We start from the raw sequence: 7,518 nt of genomic DNA on the forward strand, positions 1-7,518 counted from the left end.
TCTAAGACATTTTACTGAGCTGTTAAAATGCCTACTGTAGCATATATCTGTACTAGTCATTTTATCGAGCACCTGGTGTGCTCTAGCTCTGCATATGGCTACACTAAGATCATAAAAGCGAACTAGGACTATTTAAGCATACAATTAGCTACTTATACTGCAAGTGAGGGGTTACTTACATCCTACGCTAACTTTCCTTACAATCCGATCGCTAGATTTCCGGAGAAGAAGATTGTTTCGATGATCCTCTTATGTCTACGCTTTCTTCTCGTAGAGGGGAGCGTCCTTGTGCTGGAGTTGTCGCCGGAAGGTGCTCATATGGCCCTAGGGTGGAACCCTAGGTTTTCTTGGGCTTGTGCGCTGAAAGGATGAGGAGAAGAGAGAGTGGTCGGCAGTGAGGGTGAGGGAAAAGAGAGTTGTCGATCCAAAAATAATAACTCTCCACTTAAATTCCCTATTTATATTAAGTGGTTAATGCGGCCCAACTAAATCTTAAATATAATTTCTCTCATTTCCTTTCAGCACACCCCTGTTGGGGCCCCTTGGTTACTAGAGTCACCCTATAAGTCATAGAGTTCATAGGTTGTGAGTTCAATTCCCGCTTAGGCTGTTTTACGTTTTTATTTAATTTTGTTACTTCTGCTACTCCAAAAATTCTATAAAAATATTCTAAAATTCCAGAAAAAAAATAGAATATTTCTAAAATTAATTTGTGAATTTTCGAGCATTACAAGGCGCTCGGATCACTCAGGGCAGCAAAGGTGCTCTGGGTGCGCACCCTGGTCGAGGCCTGGTTTAGCCCAATCTGGGCACCCAGATCTGGTCCAGGCACCCAGACCAGAAAACTTATCTTTTGCTGAGCTGTCGCGATTCGTTACGTCATGGATAAAATTTTATCCACCCCTAAGCACCCGAAACCCTTCCAAGCGCCCGGATCAGCGCTATAAATACAATCTTAATTTCAGTAGTTGGACAATAGCACATGTAAACAATTTCTTTGTCTGATCTACTACTATGTGAGTTGTCAACACTGTAAAAGGGTTCTCCATCTAAAGGAGATTTTGATAGTGAAGTTTAATTGTCTTGGATTAGCAATCCTCTTATTGCAAATCAAGTAATTCCTTCTGTCTTTATCTTTAGTTAATTTACTTCTTATTTCTTTTTCTTATAAGTGTTTGTTTTAATAAAGCTATAAGTTTTAAGGAAGGTGTTTTGTTTGTTTTTATTGTGCAGGGCAATTCACCCCCTCTTGCTGGCCGCAAGGGACCATCAATTATTATTAGAGCAAGATCACTTTAAAAGGACTAACCGCCAACCGAAGCATAAAAGATAGTCAGACCGAGCATCTACCTGCCTAAAGTTTGAGGGGAAATTTGTGACACTATAAGAAAAAAGCTGATAGACAATCTTTAAAAGTGTTGTCTATATGACTGAAAAAGTGTTATTAAAAGTACTATTATTAAAAGTCTGCTCAAAGACAACGCTTTAAAAGTGTTTTCGTTTGTAGCAAAGATAACGCTTTTGTAACGCTTTAAAAGTGTTACCATTTTTTGCAAAGACAACGCATAAAAGTATTGTCTTTTTTAAAGAATATGCATAAAAAGTGTTATCTTTTTTAAAGATAACGCATAAAAAGCATTGTCTTTTTTTAGTAAAGACAATAATTTCACAATGCAAAAAAAATATTATCTTTTTTAGCAAAAAACAAGAGGTTTTAAACTATTATCTTTTAATACCAAAGATAAATAAAAGATAAATGAAAATAAATCTACTTCAATCAATGACATGTTATTAAATACACAACCAAGATAAATATACAAATTATCATCCTTACACTTCTATAACAAATATAATTACTTGCATACAAAGAAATTTTAATTAGGACACTCAAAACTACTCCTATCGAGTACATCTGATTACATGTACTTAAAGGATCTTGATAGATGCTACTTATTCTCTTGACTTGAATGTTCTTTACTCATTAATTTTAACCATCTTCTCACTTAAATCCCAAAGCCTTTTTGATAGTTTTTCGTTGAAGTACTTTCCAATCACACCCCTAAGGTTCAGATGCAATGCCACATATCATGTAGTTGTTGCTCTTGTAATCATCCATACCCGAGCTATTTAGCTGGAGTTTCTACCTCCATTCACCTTCAAAATATCTAAAGGCACTGCACATGAAAGATTCAAAACAAAGTGTAAGTTAGTCTTGATGACCCACAAAAATGGAACAACAACAATATCTCTAGTGGATTCTATAAACTTTTAGATTCTGAAGTAGGAATCAAGATAGTTTACTTAGCATTAAATCAACAAACAACACAACATAACTAATAAACCAAAAAAAGGAGAACAAACTCTTGGCTTAATGTACAATATCTTATATAATCAACATCCATATTTCAATATGTGCTACTATGTCATGGTTGTGCTAGCAGAAATGTTGATGCTACTATTTTAGAATTCCACAACATCTTCCCATTATGATGTTCATCCAAGGTAGAATGGCAAAAGCACACAACTAATATGGGCATCAATAGAAATATGAACAAATCCACCTGAAAACCAAATAATTTTTTTTACATACCTCTAGGAATGATGGTCAAACTTCTATAAGTTGCACAAAGGCAGAACAAACCTGTGTATCAAAGAAAACAAACATAGATTGGTGAAAGATCAAAAAGCTTAAGGTAAAAATACTTAAGCAACACGTAAGTTTGGATTCATTAGAGAACTCTTTTTTCTCGCAAATACATATCCAACATCCTTACCAATCACTCAAAGTCATTAGATTCATTAGAGAACTCTCCATTTTCAAGCAAATTTTAACAAAAAAGAAAGGTTATTAGGCCCATGCAATTTTCTAAGAAACTGGAGATAAATGATGATGAACCTCTCTCTTGATATATGCAACTATGGACTTTCATTTTTCTATATTCTGCATCTTAATCCTCCATATTATAATCAAGTAGTGCTTCTTCCTCCTCTTCGCTTATCAATGTCTCCTCAAAGAGCATCATGCAAGCAATTTTGAACATCACTTAGCTCTGATTATATGTGGCTTTCTCGTTGCGCTTGAGATGAGGCTTAAAGTAAAAATTGTATGTTTAGCATGTGTGTTATCAGCAATGCAGACTGAAGTAATATATATATATATATATATAGAGAGAGAGAGAGAGAGAGAGATATGATTCTAAAAATTTATATCTCACATAAAAGTTGCTTGCAATGAAGAAGAAAAATCATATGTAATCAACTTAAACAAGTTTATCATATGTATCCTTTAGAATTTACTTGTGATATGATGTCCTTTAGAAGTGGCACACAAAATTTGTTTCTGGCCAAATTAACATCTGCATTGAAAAAGACTTAATGCATCACCATTTATCAACCAAGCAAGATATTGAAGCTTGTTAGGAAATTGTGATGAAATGCTACAAGGAATTGATCAAGATTGGAGGTCAATGCTTAGTTTCCCTGACATTGAAAGATTAGTATAATGAGGATCTAAAGAGTGGCAATTGTAAACTGGTTCTCAGCAAGGAGTGCAGCATGCTTGTTAGCATACAATGATGCAGCTAGAGCTGCATGTATCTCTGCGGGATGAAAGATACCTCTTATAAAAACTTGTAAAAGATGTATTATATGAAGCATAGAATTAATCTTGAAGAAGTACCTGGGTATCCCTTTAGAGAAATGGAAACATCCTCCATCTCAGCAATGGCCTTGTCTCTGTCACCAATCTCATACAATAACAATACCCTTCTATCTCTTTCATAATCTTAGTTGCCTTGAATCATTCATGTTTGCAATTAGATGTCTATATGTATTATAGCATTTTTCTTATACCAAACAAAACTAAATCATATGCATTGGTGTATAAAAAGATGAAAGATCTAACCTCAAATGACATTGTTTTCCATTTCTCCCCACAGGCCTTGTCATTCTATGGAAAAGCATCATGCTAGATATATTAGGTTTAACAACAATAAAAAAAATAAAAAAGCTATACATAACTACATGCTTGAAAATTATGAAATTAATAGTGGAGATATCCAAAATCACAACAAGACAAGCTAATTCCAGGTATTTGGTGTTTGGTACATGAATCCTAACCCACCTAATTGAACTCCATTCAAGGCAATTTGAGTCTAGGCAAGGTAATAGACAAGTTGAATAAATTTGAGTCGCAAAAATTTAGAAAATATTAGAAATAAGCTTCCACATGAATAAATTTGTCAAAATTCAACTAATCTAACCTAAAACATTCAACTAACTAACCATCACAAGAATTCAAACCAAAGAAGATGCAAGTTTAGAAACTAACTAATGAAAGAGGCATTTCATCAAACACAAAACGAGCGAGAATTCAATTAAGCAAAATACATGCAATTCTAAACATGGGAGAATAGCTGCGTATAATCCAACAATCAACAAGCATAACATAATCCAACATAGATAGAAATAACCCAATGTGGTAGACACGGATCGAAATATAGCTCTCCTCTTCGAATCTGAAGTGGAGAGGGGGTTGTTGGATGGAGCTTCTCCGATGGCCAATCTGTCGACGAAGGCTATGGATGAAGTGGATGGCTGCTCGTCGATGGAGAACGAACTCTTCTCTTCAAATCTGAAGAGAAAGAGGTTGTCGAAAGGATGGATGAACTCTCCTCTTCGAATCTGAAGAGGAAACGGCTCCGGCTAGTGATGAAGCTTTACTCTTCAAATCCGAAATGGAGAGGTGGAAGGAAACCAGTGGTGGCGAAGAAAGCTCTACCAATCAGGAGAGGGTGATGTAGAGTTCGGCGATGGTGCCTCTCCCAAATGGGAGAAGGCTATGGGCTGAGGAAGAAGGCACTATGAGATGGCTTTCAGATCCGGAAGCTCTGTGAGAAGACCTTTTCGTCAGCGATGAGGAAGATGGTAGAGGAGATGAGATGGCTAGCGGATTCTAGGATGAAGCTCCTATTGTGTGCATTAGCGTCGGATGTGGATGAGATGGAGGTGGAAGAGGAAGCTTGTCCTCTCCCAATCGGGTAGAGGAAGAGAATGAGGGAGGTCGGTGGTGATGAAGTGGAGGAGGCCGCCAGCCCTTGGTAGTGGCGGAGAAGAGATGAATCTTTGGGTTTTTGTTTGCGAACATGAGTTTTGGAGCCTAGGTTTTTCACTGAGGAGCGTTCAGGAGAAAATGAGTTTTTCATGAATTTTCACGAAGGGAAGGTTTTGGCAGAGGAGTTTGGTCATGGACATAAACAACACTGGTTAAAGAATTATTGTTATAGATATAAAAAAAATGCTCATATACAATGCTTTTTGAAAAGCGTTATCTTTATCAAAAAAAAAAAAACCATCAATAGATACCGTTTATTTAAAAAAGTGTTATCTTTACAAAAAAAAATAAAAAAACATAGATAATGATTTGCACTAAAAGCGTTGTTAAAAAAAAAAGATAACACTTTTTTAAAAAAACATTGTCTTTTAAGTGTTGTGTAATCCTAATTTTCTTATAGTACAATTTGGAAAAGAAAGATAGAGGTATTCTTCAAAATGGACTTTGATTTATTACTAATTTTGAAATATGATTTTGTAGCACCAAAGGACAAAGAAGAACATCAATAGACCAAGAAGGAGCAAGCAGACTTCGTAGCAAATGGATGAGCCGAATTTCATCTACTGAGCGTGCTACCTCCGTAAGAAGTCAACAGAATCGGTGCCTATGAATCAGCAAAGGAACTTTGGGAGAAGTTCCTGGAGCTACACGAAGGTATGTCTGAAGCCAAAGTCGCGAGACAGTACCTGCTTTGGAACCAGATCTGCAACCTCCGGTTAGAAGAAGGAGAAACCATCGCACACCTCCACTCAAGAATCAAGGAACTCATCACCAGACTCACGAATCTCGGAGAAAATATAACCAACTGAGATTCGCTAAGGTACGTGCTTGACACATTTCCTAGGACTCCTGAATGGTCAACCCTAGTAAATGCTTACTTCATCTCTAGGGACTTAGAGGTAAGTAATTTAGAAGAATTTTTTTTAACTTTGAAATTCACAAATCTAGAAATGCAGATCTAAAGAAGGAATCAAAGAACATTACCTTAAAGGCAAAAATGGATGAACCAAATTCTGAGACATCCATTGACGATGACGAAACGATGGTCATGGTAAGGAAATTTAAAAACTTATTTAAAGCTAATAAGTGCAGAGTAAAATGAGGAAAAGAAAAGTAAGATGCTACCACTGCAATTAAGAAGGGTACGTGAAAGATAATTGTCCAAAATTGAAGAACAAGAACAAGAACAAGGACAAAAGACCAACCCAGAAAAGTCACAAGAACCTAAAGGCGACATGGGATGAAACTTCATCAGAATTAAAAATCGAAGCCTACGTCGAACTTGCGCTGATGGAAAGTCACCAAGAAGAAGATGAAGCAACCTCTTCCGCAATGAGCATCGAGAGTATCGATGAAGGGGAGCAACATCAAAAGAAAGCAGCACTACAGGGGAGCTTTAGATCAAGGGATCGACTAGGTTAATCAAAAAAACAATCGAATCACAAATTCGAAAAAGAAGAAAACACAAACTCGAAAAATAAATTCGAAAAATTAGATCTAATGCCTCTTGTGTTTGGAATTCTTACAAAAAGAAATAACTAGCAAGATGCGGAAAACAATTGCTAATTATACCTTCTCTTTGTAAACTAATGACCTCGAGATCTTATACCGTATTCCTCGCCTCACCTTGGACGTCATGTGGGCGACGATCCTCAAAGATAAACACCACCCAAAAGCTTCCTTCCTCCTCCTCTAAAATTCGGCCACCACCACCACCGAGGAGAAGAGAGCAAAGGGAAAAAGAGAAGAGAGAGGGTCGACCACCACCAAGAGAGACTCCTCCAAGAGAATAAGAATTGTGTCTCATGAAGCCTCCTCACCCCTTCTTTTATAATACTTGCTCAAGGTAAATAAGGGAAGAATTTTTACAAAAATTAAAATCTTCCAAGAGTTTTTCCTTTTCCCTTTTATTTTTTCCTTTTCTTTCCTCTTGATTGAATCAATCACCAAAAATAAATTTGATGATTTTATTTTTTTTTAAACATGGCCGGCCACCTTGCTTGGGCACCAAGCAAGGGTGGTCGACCCCCATAAGAGGAAAGGAATATTTATTTTTATAAAATTTTATAAGAAGAAAAACTCTTATAAAATTTTACAAGCTCTCTTTCCTAAAATAGGAGTTAAAAAAGGAAAGTTCTAAAAATTAAAACCATGTTTTAAAATTTAAAACTTCTCTTATAAAATTTCTTTTTTTAACATGATGATAGAAAATTTAAATTTTAAACCTTCTCTTCCTTTTTTCCTAAACCATGACGATGGTTAAAAAGGAAAGTTTTAAAACTTTTAAACTTTCTTTTAAAACATGTGGCCTAATTCAAATAAGAAAAGTTTTTAAATTTAAAATCTCTCTTTTAAAACTTGTAGTTTTCTACAAAGAGAAGATTTTAAAAATTCAAAACAATCCT

General features: G+C 35.8%; 1 long non-coding RNA gene across 3 annotated transcripts; it reads right to left on the reverse strand.

Moving 5' to 3' along the window:
* Positions 1-1,772: 1,772 nt before the first annotated feature.
* LOC122001135 lies at positions 1,773-5,261 on the reverse strand. Of its 3 annotated transcripts, none has more exons than XR_006117283.1 (3): positions 3,905-5,261; positions 2,591-3,793; positions 1,773-2,174 (listed from the first exon to the last, which is right to left on the reverse strand). It is a non-coding gene; the product is annotated as an uncharacterized LOC122001135 (long non-coding RNA). The 3 variants fall into 3 exon arrangements; XR_006117284.1 differs by having other exon boundaries at positions 2,591-3,599; positions 3,680-5,261; XR_006117282.1 differs by having other exon boundaries at positions 2,591-5,261.
* Between the last annotated feature and the right edge of the window lie 2,257 nt (positions 5,262-7,518).

Source organism: Zingiber officinale, chromosome 7A, assembly GCF_018446385.1.
Source record: "Zingiber officinale cultivar Zhangliang chromosome 7A, Zo_v1.1, whole genome shotgun sequence".
In the NCBI taxonomy this organism is placed as follows: Eukaryota; Viridiplantae; Streptophyta; class Magnoliopsida; order Zingiberales; family Zingiberaceae; genus Zingiber; species Zingiber officinale.